This window comes from Sorex araneus, chromosome X (assembly GCF_027595985.1).
Source record: "Sorex araneus isolate mSorAra2 chromosome X, mSorAra2.pri, whole genome shotgun sequence".
NCBI lineage: Eukaryota > Metazoa > Chordata > Mammalia > Eulipotyphla > Soricidae > Sorex > Sorex araneus.
Window position 1 is genome coordinate 31,438,904 of NC_073313.1, and position 17,317 is coordinate 31,456,220.

Sequence of the window (17,317 nt, forward strand, 5' to 3'; positions counted from 1 at the left end):
CCTCAACAATCAGGGCTTCCCTAAATCTGAGAGACTTGGAAAATCTCTCCCATCCCCACCTAAAAATCACTAACCCACCATTTGAGAGTAATTCTTTATAATTGAGTTTATAATAAGGAAATAACATACAACACAATAACTTTAATACTTTTATAAGATGCACAGAAAAGTTGATAGAATAAATTCAAGAATTCTTGTCACAAGAACATTTTTTTCCTTTTTTCTTTTCTTTTTATATGAAAAGCTATATGAGCTATATGAGAAAATGGGTTTTACTTGAACCTACTGTGGGAATCATTTCATAAACCATTGTGCTGTAATCCTTAAATTTACATGGTGATATTATTTCTCAATAAAACTGGAAAAAATTAATAACATATTCAAGAAGAAAGGAAAGTAATTTATCAAAAGTCTTAGGGAAATAATAGTCTCATTAGCTCAAGAGAAAAGTAGAGTCTTCAGAACTGTATATCTAAATAAGGTTAGCACAAGTGAATGAGAAAAAATTTCTCCCACAGAAAAATTTCACCTAATAATAGTAGAAGTGACAAAAAATTAAAATTTTACAACAACTAATCCATCCAATAGTATCAACGGATCGGAAAATCATTAGGTTAAAAGGGAGGCTTCAGTTTTGTACCCTCTAAAGAATCAAAAAATTAATATAAAAGAACTGTTTAGGATTCAGAGATGTGGCTCAGGGGTATGAATTCATGCCTGAGCAGGAGGTCATGAGTTGGACTCCAGCACAAGCCCATATACGGAGTATAATTCCCAGGGTTGCTGTTATGATCACTGATGCCACAAGTATGATGTATCTCCTTATGTTTCAGGGGATCAGAGTAAAGAAGATTTGGACTGCACAGTCCATCCCAAAGTGGGTAATTATTACTTCTCCGGGAGTGTGCTGGAATTATGAGGGGGGTGCAATGAGGGGGCACTAGAAAGCTCTAAAACGAGGTGGATTTCCTGAAGGGTGCTAAGTTACTTTTGTATTTCTGAAAAGAGGGTAGTAGGGCAAGCAAGTTTGGAAACCTCTCGGCTAGAATCTTATTAACAGTGATTAGAGGAAGAAAGCACTACATAAAATAGCCCATTATGAAGTTTAACCCAAAGAGGGACAAGACAGAAGGTAAACACAGAAAGAAAACTAGAACTGGAAAATTTCTAAAAATTGAGACATGGAAAGGGGATGCTGAGGGACAGTCCATGTGAGGATAAGAAAGAACTAGTCACACTTTTTTTTCAAAAGAACCTTTGCAATAGTGCAGAGGAGTTGGTAAATTCCAGAGCCAGTGGGACCATGTTCTAGAAATGGGAGGAGTGGTGCAGTGAAGATAGGTTATCCAGGAATAATTCCCCAATTGTCTCAACCTTCAGGACATGAGTCATGAGGTTATCGTATATGGTTTCTAGAAAGACGAAAACATAATATATGACAAAACTCAGAAGTCAGTGGCCATCTATAGGCAAGCAGAAACAAGCCACAATACCTCAAGTAAAGTGATGCGATAGGCACAGATAAGCATGCCATTCATCTGGTGTGGGACCCGAGACAAACTACTTAACCTCTCCTGGGCCCTGTTTCCAAATCCTTTGCTAATCACACACCTATCACACATCAGAATGTAGTTACAGGAATTCACAGAGAATGAAAAGAATTGTAATTAGGGAAATACCACAGTCAGGGTATTGTGAGAGAGAGTACAGCAAGTGGGGCACTTGTCTTGCACATGGAGACCCTGCTTTGATCCCCAGCATCCCATATGGTACAGCCAGGAGTGATCTCTGAGCACAGCCCAGTGTGGCTCCCAAACAAAACACAAACACACCAAAGGCAGTGAGGTTGTCTGACAGCTCTTGGATAGCACCAAAACTAGAAATCATACCTGAATAGCATTTTTTCTATTTCATAAAGACAGACAGACATTTCTACAAACTGATACGCCAAAAGAGAAAACATAATTTTATGAGGGGATAAAAATTTAGTTGATATTAGACATCCCAGTTTCAATATCAATTAAATGAGATTTCATGTCCTGAGTGTCCCATGAAGGGGGCATTAGCAGGTGCCAGCGGTCGAACCTGAGTTGGCTGCATGCAAGACAAGCACTCTACATGTTGTATTATCTCTCTGGCCCCATAGGTTTCAAGTGAAACTTTAATACAATAAACATGTCCATTTTCAAGTTTGATGAGTCTTAAAATGCTGTTGAGTAATAGGGTAACTAGTAATCTCTATAAGGGGAGGGGTTGGAAACACCTGGGGGGTCTCGGGGAACCATGTGGTGATGTGGTGACAGGGACTGAACCCCAGGACTCCTACAGTGTACTCCAGCTGAGGGTAGTTATTTTTGCTTATTCACACATAAAATGTAGCCTTTTAATAAAAATACACAAAACAACATAGCTACACAAAACAAAGCCTAGACACTGAAGACAAGTAACAGTTGGGAAAAATATATTGTTTTCTTAAAGTGCAGAAGGCCACAGGTGCAGGAAAGAATAACTCTGAAAGTATAAACAAGCATGTGAAACATCAAATGGTATGTTGACTGCATAATGCTTTGTGATATTCAAAAGAGAGTCAAAACCTTATCTCCAAACCCACTGTCATATAAATATGTACAGCTTTTGGAACAACAGTACAGCGGGTAGGGTGTTTGTCTTGCACGTCGCCGACCCGGGTTCAATTCCTCGTTCCCTCTCAGAGAGCCCAGCAAGCTACTGGTATTGCACCTGCACAGCAGAGCCTGGCAAGCTCCCCGTGGCATATTCGATATGCCAAAAACAGTAACAACAAGTCTCACAATGAAGATGTTACTGGTGCCCGCTCTAGTAAATCGATGAACAATAGGACGACAGTGCTACAATAAATTACAGAACTGAATGCCAGGAGCATGTGAATAGAACTGAGGAGTTTTGGGGACCAGAATGATAGAACAGCGGGTAAGGCATTTGTCTTGCATGAGGCCGACCTGGGTTCAGTTCCCAGTTTCCCATATCGTCCTCTGAGCACTGTCAGGAGTGATTCTGAGTGAAGAGCCAGGAGTAAACCCTGAGCATCGCTGGGTGTGGCCAAAAAGTCTAAATAAATAAATACATATATTTTTAAAAGACTGAAGTTTTTTTAAATGACTTTGCTTAACCAAAAGTATTCTAAAAGTATCAATCCAGGGGCTGGAGCAATAGTGCAGCGGGTAGGGTGTTTGCCTTGCACACGGCCGACCTGGGTTCAATTCCCAGCATCCCATATGGTCCTCTGAGCACCGCCAGGAGTAATTCCTGAGTGCAGAGCCAGGAGTAACCCCAGAGCATTGCTGGGTATGACCCAAAAAGCAACAACAACAACAACAAAAAAGTATCCATCCATACTACACTATAAGTACTATATACATATTAAAGTGATAAATAAAAAATGAATTAAAATGAATTGTGATAGCTGAACTAGAACAGGAAAACTGATATAAAATTAAACAAAAGAAAGAGAAATACAAATTTGGTGGAACAAAAATGTGATACTGGCGGCTGGGTAGATAACTTAACAATCAGGGTCACGCATATGGTGGGACCTGTGCTTGAACCGCAATGCACAAAGCTCCCCATGCTGGTGGTCCCCAGCACTGCAGTGAATTACCCAGTGACTACTCCAGTCTGGCTGGCTGAGTACCCAGGCTGCCACGAGAGGCCTGCGGCCCCTGAGCACTGCCTGGGAGACAAACAACAACAAACTGAGAGACAGTACATAGGTTGGGGTGTTTGTCCTGCACGCAGACAAGCACAATTTGATCCCTTACACTGCATGGTCTCATGAGCACTGCCAGCAGTATTAAAATTGCCAAGAAGTGAAAACAGCACCAATGTTCAACAATTAATGAATAAGGAACTAAAGCGTGGTGTATCTACACAATAGAATTAGAAATGAGACACCTGAACACGTTATCACAGAGGTGAACCTGGAAAACATTATGCTAAGACTCCAGGCTACACAATCATATTGCACAATTCAAGTTATATGAAAATTTTATAATAACTGTGAAGGGACAGAAAGACTGGTGATTGCTCTGGGTCGATGGTGGGGGAGGGGCTGGAAAAAATAAGGAGTTACTGCTAATCGGTATTGCATTTCTTTTGGGGGTGATGAAAATTTTCTAAAATTAACTGTAAAGATGCTTGCACAACCCTGAATATACTAAAAAACACAAATAATTGTACACTTTAAATGGGTGATATATAGTTAACATCTCAAAGAGATTAAAAAAATTGGGGCTGTGCGACAATACATTGGATAGGACACTTGCCTTGCCTGAGGCCAACTTGAGTTTGATCCCCAGCACCCCATATGGACCCCACACCCCATCAGCAGTGATCGCTACTCAAAACCAGGAGTAAGCCCTAAGCACAACCAGGTATGGCTCCTAAACAAACAAAACAATAAATAAATGGGACCATCACAAAGACTCTGTGGACAATATGTGAGGAGGAAAATTATAATGCAAACACATCTGAAAATTCAGATGAATATTTTTGTTTTTATTTTAGGGTACACAGCTAGAAGTACTCTGGGGATACTCCTGGCTCAGTGCTCAGGGGTTGCTTCTGGCTGTACAGAGGGGATGATACAGTGCCAGGTGAGGGGCAGAACCTGGGCTTCTCATGGTTTTCCATCTCTCCTCCCCCAGATGGACTTTACTTTTATTTTAGGCATCATGCTTTACAATACTGTTAATGATAGCATTTTATGCACCACTCCCAGATGGACACTTTTAATAAACATAAGAATTATCAAATGTTTGTAAGATGAAATAAAACTGAAGTATATACTATTTTATTTGAAAGCTTTATCACAAGGGAATTCTAACTCTAAATTTCTTCCCTGCTGAATTCATACATGTAAATAAGAAATAAACTTCAGTGCGAAAGCCCAGAGTACAAAGCGTGGGTGTATTCCAAACTCAATTTTCAAGGCCACTGAAACCTGACGAGGACTGTAGGAGAAAACAAAATTAGAGGCCATTCTCATTCAAAAGAATAAAGGTCGGGGCTGTAGCGATAGCACAGCGGTACGGCGTTTGCCTTGCACGCGGCCGACCCGGGTTCGATTCTCAGCATCCCATATGGTCCTCTGAGCACCACCAGGAGTAATTCCTGAGTGCAGAGCCAGGCGTGACCCAAAAAGCAATAAATAAATAAATAAATAAATAAATAAATAAATAAATAAATAAATAGCGAAAAATAAATAAATAAAGACAGGGCGGAGGGAAGAATAAAGGTCACAAGTTTCTAAGTAAAATAAGGAAAGAAAAAGCACCAAAGTCAAATAATAATAACAAAATTGGGTTTGTTCATGGAATGCAGTTTGATTCAGCATTAAAAAATAAGATGAGGAGATGAGGGTAAAGAAATAAGTAGCAAGTGGGGCTGGAGCGATAGCACAGTGGGTAGGGCGTTTGCCTTGCACGTGGCTGACCCGGGTTCTAATCCCAGCATCCCATATGGTCCCCTGAGCACCACCAGGGGTAATTCCTGAGTGAAGAGCCAGGAGTAACCCCTGTGCATCGCCGGGTGTGACCCAAAAACCAAAAAAAAAAAAAAGAAAAAAAGAACTAAGTAGCAAGTGCGGTTAAGAAGCTTGCCTTGCATGTAGTCGACCTCGACACGGGTTTGATCCCTGGCACTGCATGGCAACCAAAGAGGAATTCTTTCGCAACGAGATAAAAGTAGCCAAGGACTGTTGGGTAGAGCCCAAAAAGCAAACAAAATTTTTTTAAAGAAAGTATAATAAAGATAAATTTCTCCCCAAACTGCTCTATATATATTCATGCAAAATCACTCAAAATCCCAATGGATTGGGGGTTGAGGGAAGACAATGTGGAAAATACTAAGAGACACTAAAACTCATACAAAAATGTAAAGGGCAATGAGTGGTCAGGACGTCCTTCAAGGACAAGATAGAAGAACTTGCTCCAGTTTTAAGCATCATGACATTTATATGACCATAATGATAATAATGTGGTTTAAACAAAATGAAAAATCTACCTATAGGAGGAGTGAAAATATATATAAATCACGTAACTAATAAAGGATTAGTATTCAAAATATAAAACATAATAACAAACAAATGTATAGTATGATTTCAAAATGAGCAGACGCTCTGAACTGTACTACTCTTCAAAGAAAACATGGAGATGGCCAACAGGTACATGAAAAGGAATTCATCAAAACCATAATGAGTATGTTTTATTACCTGGTATCAAAAAGACTATCTATACAAAAAAGGAATAACAAGCACTAGTGATGACAAAAAGAAAAGGGACTCCTTATAGAGCGTTGGTGGACACAAGAATTGGTATGGCTTCTATGGAAGAGTTACTGTTTTTGCATATCGAATATGCCACGGGTAGCTTGCCAGGCTCTGCCATGTGGGTGGGATGCCAAAAACAGTAGCAAGTCTCACAATGGAAACGTTACTGATGCCCACTTGAGCAAATCGATCAACAACAGGATGACAGTGCTACTATGGAAGAGGGTACGGAGGCTTCTCAAAATTCTTTGAAGTAGGGGCTAGACTGATAGTACAGTGGGTAGGGCTTTTGCCTTGCACGAAGCCGACCCAGGTTCGATTCCCAGCATCCCATGTGATCCCCGAGCATCGCCAAGAGTAATTCCTGAGTGCAAAGCAAGGAGTAACCCCTGTGCATCACTGGGTGTGACCCAAAAAGCAAAAATATATATATTTAAAGTAGAATTACCATGTGATCCAGCAATTCCACCTCTGAGTAGCTAGCCAAAGAAATGATATCAGTCTTAAAGAGATATATTCATTCCCAAGCAACATTATTCACAAAAACCAAGAATGACAACATCCCTTGAATGAATGAATACAGAAAACATGGCCTTTGTATGTAAATATTATCCATTTAGAAAAGAGAATAAAAATCATGCTCTTTGCAAAAAAAGACATGGATGGGCCTTGAAGGCATTATGCTAAGTAAAATAAATCAGTAAAAGATAAATACTGTGTGGTTTCACTTATATGTGGAATCTGAAAAATAAAAATGAGCTCATGGATAATGAAAAAAGACGTGGTTACTGGAAAGGTGAAGGGGCAGCAACTGAAAGGGGGTTAAAAGTACAAAATTCCAACTATAAAATAAATAAATCACTGAGAATGTAATGTATGGGGGACTAGAGTTAAAAATACTGTGTTGTGTGTCTGAAAATTACCAAGAATAAATCTTAAAATTTTTATCATAAGGGAAAAAAACTAACTGTATGGTATAGGATGCTGACTATACTCATTGTGATGATCATTTAATAATAATTATAAATATATAATTAGTTATTATATCCCTAAAACTATGTTATATGTCAATTTCATCTTTAAAAAGAAAAATAAACACTTTGTGACTGAGAAAATCCTTAGAGACAGCAGATATAGCTCAAAGGACTGGACTGCATGTTTTGCCATGTTAGGGTCCCTGGTTCAATCCCTGGCACTACACTGGTCCCCAGAGCATCTCCAGGAGTAACCCTCAAAACCTAGCTGGGAGCATTGCCAGGTATAGGCCCCAGACCAACAGAAAGTTAGGGAAATGGTATTCACTTTCCTGATGTCGGTGCATGTACAGAAATGTGCTCAGCGAAAAAACTTTGAGCTGTTCACTATTAATAATACTTTCTGCATATAGATGTAACTTCAATAAATTTCTAACCTGTGAAGGAATAGCACTGTTCTAGTAGTCATTAGGGAATAGGAGAGCAAAATATTGAAGTCTATTTTTTCAGACTAAAGCACACAAACCAAGTAACTAACAAAGACTGGAAAAGCCGGTATTTTAAGACAACCTGCTAACTACCAAAATAGATTCACAGAGGTGTCAACTAGAAACTCTCAAACATACAAGAAAATTGGTCTGAAACTATTTGAACTCCAAAAGATACATACATCTAGACTTAGTGACTAGTGTTTATTAAATAACCAAAAACTACTTCTTAGACAACTTGATCTTAGAGAACCTTTAAATCTCAAAAGTAGACTAAAAATGGACTAATAAATTCACACACCTAGTCAAATTTCCTAATATTCCAAATGAAGAAACCAAGGTCCCTTGAGGTTGATTTATTCAGATATAAGAAGTTCTCAATAAGTAAAAACAATCAGAAGCTATTTAATTAAATTTACCCTCTCCTCTCCCAATTTGCTGTAAATTTTACAGAATTTCCACTAAGAGTGAGTTTACTGGCTATATCTTTCAAAACATGCCATGCCCAACTGAAATATTTTCATCCAAGTGACATCAGCTCAAAATTAAAATTTTTGCCCACCATGACTAATAGCCAAAAACTATTTCTGGGGCAGAAAAGATAAGGCTTTCTAAGAGTAAAGTTCATATGTGCGACCTAATAGATAACTTTCTGTTTACGTTACAGAATGACTTGAACAGACATCCAATTTCAGATGCATGTGATAGTTTACAGTGACTAGGGTATCTATAGCACTTGTAGTCCCTAAAAAAAACTTTAAAAATTGAGACCCTCCAAATGAAAATTACATATAAAAAATCTTTCTAAATTACTGAGAATAAATCATAGCACTAAATATTTCATTTTATTAAATCAATTATTGTTATAAGTACAAAAATTAATTTCTCCTAGTTTATTCCTCTTAGCTTCTATATCCAATAAGAAGCATGCTTTCCATTAGCCTTAGTATTACGGAAAGGGAGAATTATCTGCTATTTTGAAATTAAATTTATCAAAAGCAAATACATAAAACAACCCCCTGACTCCTGGGGGACTAAGGGGCTGACCCATATCAAGCAGTGCCTGGGGTCGGGTCAAACTTGTACCTCCTGCACACAAAGCATGCGCTTAGCCCATTATCACTCAGGCCCCCTTTTAGTCCTTTTGAAGACAATTTTAAATTATTTTTAAAAAGCCTTAGCATTCACTTCAGCCCCACCGTGTTCCTCCTAGTACTACATGCCTCTCCTTTGATTTACACTATTAAATTCAGTGCCAAGATGATTTCTTGGACTTACTGTCCTCAAGGGGAAACAGCTGGCTTCTTGAGGACCTGTAGAAAACTTAAATCAAGCAGTTTATAGCCACAAAAATCCTGTCATTAAAAAGCTGAAGGTCTTCAACAAATATGATTAAAATTACTTAAAAACTAAATGTAACACAATATACTGGACGGAATTCTTGAACAGAAATAGAACATTACTAAAAAAGAATGAAATCAAAATACTTTTGACAAATGTACTGTGGTATTATATACTCGAGTAAAGGGTATACAGGAACTCTGCACAATCTTTGCAACTTTTATACAAATTTAAAATGACTCCAAAATAAAAAGCTTGACTTAGCAAGAATCACCAAGAGTAGAGAAGTCTGTATATCAACTCTGACCCAATCAAACGTCCATAGTCAGTATCTTTAATGTGTAATCTGTACAAGGTCTACTAAATAAACTCCAGAAAAGTCGCCCAATCTCTCTGCCCCTCCATCCTACCCCCTACCAAAGAAGATGCTTAATTAGACAGGGATGAAAATAAAAGTTATAAAACCATTCCTCAGTGGAAAGGGAAAACAATCCTATATAAGTATAATAGAGGAGTAAGACCACTCCTCCAGGAGACTAACAAAATCTCATCTAAAGAGATTACTCCAGATTACTAGGAGACTCGCTTAAGGGCAGGATCCCACCCAGGGTGTGCTGCTTTCTTCTTTCCTCAGTTAGTAATCCACTTAATTAGTTATAGTTAATTTACTTCTAATATTTCTAGCAATGTCATTCTGAATAAGCACAGTAAGAGACATATCAAACTTAAAGTTTGGTTCTTCCTGAGGACATCTCACTATATATTCCAGACCACAGTCCTCAGGCCAGGTTAGTCTTCCTAACCCCAGCAGGGTCCTAGTCTCGTCTTTACTTCTGGATCATGACAGCATTTGTCTATGACCATGCTCTCAACTTATAGTTGGGTATTGTGGTGCTTTGGCCTGGCCCATTTTGATGCCAGGGTAGCTCACAGCTTTCCCTGGGTCCATTCTGTCCCACATCGGGACCCTGCTTTTGAGGTGCTAGGAACTAAGGGCAATTGAGTTGAGAAAGCAAATGCACAAGAGTAAATATTATTGGACTCAATCAGCTCCCAAGTTACAAAGCATAATATTAACTGTCTTCCTGTGTCCATACAGAAAGGACATTGCTTTAAGGTAAACTAAGTTCCCTGTGGCAAGGCTGAAAGAACAAACCCAATGTTATCCTACAGCTCTCCCTCTTGGAGAACCTGGCAAGCTACTGAAAGTTTTCCTGCCCACACGGGAGATCCTGGCAAGCTCCCCCTGGCGTATTCATATGCCAAATACAGTAACAATGATGGGTCTCATTCTCCTGACCCTGAAAGAGCCTCTAATGTGGCACCGTTGGGAAGGACGAGTAAAGAGAGGCTGCTAAAATCTCAGGGTTACAATTGAATGGAGATGTTACTGGGCCCACTCAAGCAAATCGAGGATCAACAGGATGATAGTGATAGTGATAGTTATGGGTACTAGACAGCCAAACAGGTATTGCAGAGATCCTAACGCAATAGAGCTCAATAACTATATAACATTTCGAATGCCCTCGCCTAAGGGCCAGGTGCTCACAAACACATGTAGGACAGGCAGTGTTTATTTATAACTACCATTTACAGAACAGTTTTGTAAGGGATGAAACAGTGATTTCAAGACAACCACTTAGTATGCAGCCTTTGAGAAGCCCAAGTTAGAAAAATCTCCTACCTTCTTAAGTTCAGGTCCCACTACACTGTTATTCAGCCTCTACCAAAGAAAGCTGCCCAAGGTTTGGAAGTCCTTGCTAGATTAGGAAAAAATGTGACCCCGCCACCCCATCTTCACAGTGTCAGTATCCAGTCCACCGGGTGCCTGTTCTCTGTGAGACACTGTGCTAGCTTTTACATTGAATTTACATTTTTACAGTATTATCAGTCTTCAAATTCAGATATGTTGGGCTAGGAATCTGAAGGCATTATTTCTGTGGGGAAATGGTGATTCCTAGAAAGAAAAATGTCCTGCAAATGACTCTAGAAATTGAGTCTACTTTCACATGTACTCTAGCTTTATCAAAGCAACAAAAAAAAAGTTTAGGAAGACATTGTGGTTATCAAACAATCCAGTTTTGTGCATATAACAAAGTGACATGGTTCCTTATACTTAAAAGGAATGATGCCACTGAAAAAATCAGCTTAGGATTTTATGAATTTCCTGCACTACGGCCAATTTTGGATTGTATCTAAAATTTAATATATCATTCTCCCTAGCACCCACTGAAAATGTCTGATTTTCTTACACACATGCTTCAAAGTTGGTGTTGTCTCAGAAACTTGCCAAAGCATTAACAACAGTAATAAAGACAATAATAATGTAAAAAAATGAAAACTCCTTTTGAGCATATGCCATTGCCAAACATACTCTAAATACTATACATACTCGGTTCACTTAATCCTCACAAAAATCCTGTGAGGTACATATTACACTGGCCCTACTTTCAAAAACCAGGAAACAGGTCACAGATTAAGCAACCAGTCTAAGATCAGAGTTAGTGTCAAAAGTTAAGACTTAACATTTCAGCATTTTACCCTAGAGATCATGTTTTTAGCCATTGCATTCTTGACTGTAATAACATGATAAAGTAAAAATGAACACAGGATATGTACTCAAATTTATTTTTGAAAAAAGAGTAGTTTTAACATTTTTAAAGAACCCACCTTGCCTTTTATTAGATGTCTCTGAACCAAACTAAGACTAAATACATTTATGGAGGACAGATTTTAAATGCATTTTGCTTTACATTCATCATTTGAAGTCCCTCATTTGTTTGAACACTACAAACAGTGGTGGCAGCATACTACTTCACAACAGACTAATAAAACTATTTAAAAATCTTCAGGTAAAATAAACACACTGTCTATGTTTACTGATAGGTAAACTAGGGTAAATTAACTGCAAGAATTCTAACACCCTTGGAAAGTTCCAAATCAGCAACAATTAACGGTGATATTCATTGAACAACAAAGCTTAGTTCTTTCCACAACATTATAACATCTGCCTTAACGATGAACATTAATCTGGGGTGGGATGTATTTCAATTGCATTTCAAAGCTAGCCAAATCCACAAATTCATCTCTAACAATCTAAAAAAGGTTTATCTTCCCCAAACTCATCTGACCCACACAAATTGTTTAATTTCAGACGGCAAAAGGAGTCCTCCCTATCATCTGAGTATCTAAAAGCACACCCCCCAGCAAAATCTGGAACTCAAAGCTGATTTTCATTGTCTACTTGAACCTCAGAACTTGCCTTTCCAGAAAACAAAGATCTGTGTACCAGGTTTTCAAACCAAGGCTACAAAAGCATAAATAGCCATAATTTAGAAATAATAAATCTACATAGATAATGCTTCTATGGAAAAACCTACTCAGCATTCAAGTTAGGGTAAAAGCTAAACAAACCCCCCAATTCTGGGTGTCTGGGCTTCTCCAGAATAAGAAAACCAGGCTTCCCAGGCAAGCAGAGAGGAGGAAGCACACTGGGATGGAGGGGGCTGGTGGCAGAACCTTAGGCTTCTAGGTTTGGAGGACAAAAAAGTACAGCTGAGGTGGGAGAAGGTTCCAGAAGGTAAGACATACTTGGGTGAGAAGACAGGCTTGAGGTTCGGTGGTGGCTAAAAGCAAGGAAAAGTGTGCGGGTTAGTGGGTGGGGGGTTGCTAAAGAGGTCCAAGGGACCCTGTCTGTGGTTCTGTCCCCAAAGTTGGTGGGCCTTACAGCCCTTCTTAACAATTAGGAGAAAGATAAAAACGAAAGAGAAATCCTGGAAAGGCCTTGACACTTTGACCCTCACGCTGGCTACTCTCATTCTCCTGTCCATGGAAGAACAGATGAGTAAAGGGGTCTTATCTGGATCCGTCCTGATTTCCCGGAGCACAACTCAGAGAATGGGAGATGACTTAGAGGAGTGTCACTGACCTCACACTTTACTGCCAGCTCAGAACTAAGGGAAGGTTCCAGGCAATGTCAAGGACAGTGTCAGAAAGGATGGAAGGAGAGCAATTGGAAGCTGAAGGGAAGTGACAAGCTAGAGTGTTGGACAAATTGAGGTGCCAATGAATTGAACTATAATAAACGCACTTAAGTATTTAGGATTTAGTTTGACAGTTCCAAATATTTTATCACATCCAATTCACTTGTAGACAAATCTGCATTTGTCATCATGGTAATAAATAGGGGTTTATGATACAGAAGGTATAAAAATAAGCCTCCAAATAAAAGAGACAATTACCCTATATCTCTTCTTCTATAGTGACAGCATAATCATTTCAATGAAGATTTTTTTTTCTGGGTGTACACTCAAGTTACAGTTTCATTTGCTTCATTTTGGGGTGAGGGTCTGAGACCACACCCCGTTGTGCTTGGGGATGAGTGGAGGTATCAAACTGGGGTCAGACACTTGCTAGGTAAATGCCTTAACCCCTATAATGTCCCTCCAACTATGACAGGTTAATTTTTTCTAACCTAACAGTCCAAATACCATATCTTTCCTAAATAAGTATATTGAACACTTTCTTGAAAGTTTAACTATAATGAAAAACTTGCTCATTCAACCAAAGATTGTCCATCAAGTCTCCAAAGCTTTAAAGCAAAGCTCAAACTTCCTGGAGTCAGAGAGATAGTACAGGAGGCAGGGCCATTGTCTTGCATTTAGCCAACCCAGCTTGGATCACTGGTACTCCATATGGTTCCCCCTAAGCACCACTAGGAGTGATCCCCAAGTGCAGAGCCAGGAGTAAGCCCTGAGCACAGTCAGGTGTGCCCCTGACAAAAAAACTCTCCATATAACATGTGCATACACAGATGTGTCCTGAGAAACTCAGAAACTTCTTTATCTTATGCCTCTAATGACCACGTTTTCATAAGACAAGGCTACTTACCCGAAGGCCTCCCAAACCATTTATTTCTTAAAAGATGGAAGAGCAAATTCCAAATTCCATAACTTTTCTTGAACATTCTGCCAGGGATAATTAATTCAACAGGTAAGCCAAACCAAATGGCCTGCTAGAGAACGGGTGCCAGTTTGGCATCCTTTCCCCCCTTTTTAAATTTCAGCAGCTTCTCTTCCAGTTGAACTTCCTTAAGCAGAGATAATGGCCCAGATGGCAAGCCTAGCAGCACATCAAAGATGCAAGAGCAGAGACTGGAGAACAAAAGTGACCAATGGCCAAGCACTGGCAAGATGTGCCTGCTGTTTCACTGACATCTCCGCTGCTGTCTGGGAACCCATAAAGGCTTTCAGTTCCCAGCCCCATGTGAGTTTACGCTGGCTATCCTGCAAAAGCTGCCACCTTTCCTGCAAATGATGCAGTGGGTCTGAAATTTCTGTACGAAAGAGAAGAAAGTGGTGTAGTGCTCTGGGTGCAGTTGCTTAGGTGGATGGGTGAATATGCGGATATCTCCAAGCCATGAAAAGGCAAATTCAAAACTCTATAACCAGTGTTTCAATTAGCAATGTAACCTGGAAAGCTATGCAGGACCACAGTAAACAGAATATCTTTTGATCATTCAAGTATTTTGAACATGCTGAATCTAGAGGCAAAAGTACTGAAAACAGCTGAAACTCAGCTAGTCACTGGCTCCTCAAAGGCCTTGAAAATCAAGAGACTTGTAGTAGTATGTTACCTCTAGTTAGAACTTAACCATTATCAGAAAAGAAAGAAAACAACTCTAGCTTTAGGCAAGGCCACTAAAATGCTTTCAAGATTATCAAGAGACTTAAAAGGTTTTTTTTTTGGTAACTAAAATGTTCATGATCATAAAATTTGTCTCAGTCAGCACATAAATTTGTGCAGAGTACAGTAGAAAGTGCATATTCTAGAACAAGACACATGATTTTCAGAGCTAGCGCTGCAATTTACCAGCTTTGTAACCTTCTCAGCCAAGTGCTGCGGGAGGCTGGAGGTTAGTGTCATTATCTGTCCAACAAGGTTGACATTCTCTTCAGCGGGAGGTAGCTACCAGGATTAAATGCAAACATGCAACCCACCAAGCCTAGTTCCTGAAAATATTTAGTCTTTTACTCCTTCACTGCAACACACAACCACGAACCATTCCAAACCTCAGATCTGTAGCTGAGAAGATCCGTCAAACACATGGGGGATAAATTCAGGGGGGACAGGACACCGTGGTATCTAGGTAAAGATGAAACCTGCAGATTTGAATATTTACTTTCACTCAGGACTAACCTTTGCTTTTATTACACTGACATGCGGAGAGGGAGAAGCTATGAGCTAGCTGGAGGAGAGCTCAAGACGGAAAACCTTAGACCACACACAGATTTTAAATGATGTATGTGAATATGTTTGTATTCTTCTACCGTTCCCCAAAAGAAACCATGATAAAACTTTTTATAGATGCTGATGCCCTCTACAATTTAACGCAGTGGTAAATTAAAAGTCACTTCCAACTCCATTTCTTAATCAACATGCTGCTTTCATATGCATGCTCTGCCCTAGTATGACAAAACATTTGCAACGCAAAAAAAGGGAAACAAAAAAATAAAAGTCAAACCCCCGAACCCTCTCAAACGAAAGAGCATGCCAAGGAACTGCACTCCGTTCAACTGGTCTTTCCCACTCGTTCTTTTTCCGCTCTCATCCCAGAAGGAACTCTGCCCCGCGCCAGGAATACGGTCTGCCTGACAACCCCCCAGAACAGATGGATTTGACAAACCCTGTCTGGACCAAAGGTAACACTCTTCTGAAGACAATTGCAACAGAAAGCCCGTCCCCGGCAGAAGAGACCTGCTTTGATATTTTTAACACTTCGACAGCATGAACTTCTGATCTGCTGGGCAGCTCACTCGACACGCCACCTTGCCACCCCCCCCCCTGCAACACACACACACACACACACACACACACAACACTGCTTTCATGCGCTTTAATGAGCTGGCACAGGGCACGCAACTCCCGAACTCCAGCTGGGAATAACTCTCATCTGCTGCTGGACCTCAGAGGACCGAGCCTGCGATCTTTAAATGAGCGTGGACACTGTTTGCTCCGCGGTGCCCCCTTCCCCGCAACCTGCGGGCGATCAGCGCCCCCCCCCCCGCCCTTGCAACGACGATTGCGACTCCCGCGGACCTGGCCCGCACCTGGCCCGCGTCTCCAGCCCCCCGAAACAGCCCCCGCCGTGGGGCGGCTTCGCTCCCCCTCCAGCCCTGAACGCCGCCGCGCCCAGGTTCGAGGCCGTCCGCAGCTGCTCGCTCTCCCGCAGGGTCCCGGGACCCGCGAGGGAAGGACGGCATCCTCTCTCTCCGCGCCGGGGGTGGGGGGGCGCCAAGCCCCAGCCGGGTCCCCCCGCCGCCCCCCACCCCGGCCACTCCCTCTCTCGTCGGCCTCCCGGGGCGTCCGGGGCGGGCGCGAAGGCACCAGGCCCGGCGCATACCTCGGACGGTCCCGCCGTTCCCGGGTTCCGCCGCAGCACCGGGCCGAGCCGCGCCCCCCCAGCCCCCCCCCCCCACCCCAACGCCGATCACCCGCAGCCGGTCGCGCACACGCCCACCGCTCCCGGCGCGGGGTGACCGGCACGACCCTCAGCCCCACACCCCTGCCAGCCCGGGGCCGGGCAGGTGCCGGGCCTCCTCCTGTCGACACTCACCCGCCGCCGCCGCCGCTCCGGGGCCGCGGCCGCCGCCTCGCCCTCACGTCTGCCGCCGGCTCCCGCGGGGGGTCCGGGCCGGCGCCGCTTCCCCGCCCGACCCCCCCCTCGGGTGCGCGCCGCGCGGAGCCCGGATCCGGTGAGCGCCGCCGCCGCCGCCCCCTTTCCTCCCTCCGCCCCGCGCGCGTCCCTCCCACTGAGGCCCGCCTTATATTTCCTGGATCCGGGCTCCGCGAGAACTTGGCACGCGAAAAGCCGACTTCCAGGTTCTCGGCAGGCGCCGTCACACGCCAGGCACAAAGATGGCGCCGCGGGGAGCCGGGCCAACGCGATCTCGCGAGGCTTCTTCCACGCTCGACAGAGGGCGGGGGCCCGCGGGAAAGGTGGTCAACGCGGGTGGCCTGAGCGGGCCGGCGGGCACACGCGCCCCCATGCCGGAAATGGGCAGTGCCGGTTACACAGGCCGCTACTGCACCTGCGTGCGGCCCGGGCGGCCACGCATGCCCAGAGCAGCCCCAGGAAACTGGAGCCGGCGCTCCGGGTTTTACTTGTTTCCTCTTCAGGCGCGGGGCGGAGAAAGAGGAGGAGGTGGAAC

At 42.3% G+C, this 17,317-nt stretch overlaps 1 protein-coding gene across 9 annotated transcripts in view; it reads right to left on the minus strand.

Moving 5' to 3' along the window:
- TAB3 (TGF-beta activated kinase 1 (MAP3K7) binding protein 3) overlaps window positions 1-16,861 on the minus strand; it is a 67,877-nt gene extending 51,016 nt beyond the window's left edge. For 8 of the 9 annotated variants that reach the window (XR_008627364.1, XR_008627365.1, XM_055122369.1 and 5 more), the window contains exon 1: window positions 16,723-16,861. The gene's annotated coding sequence lies outside the window, so the exon portion shown is untranslated. The remainder of the gene's footprint in view (window positions 1-16,722) is intronic. The other variant, XM_055122370.1, reaches the window with a different exon arrangement.
- Between the last annotated feature and the right edge of the window lie 456 nt (window positions 16,862-17,317).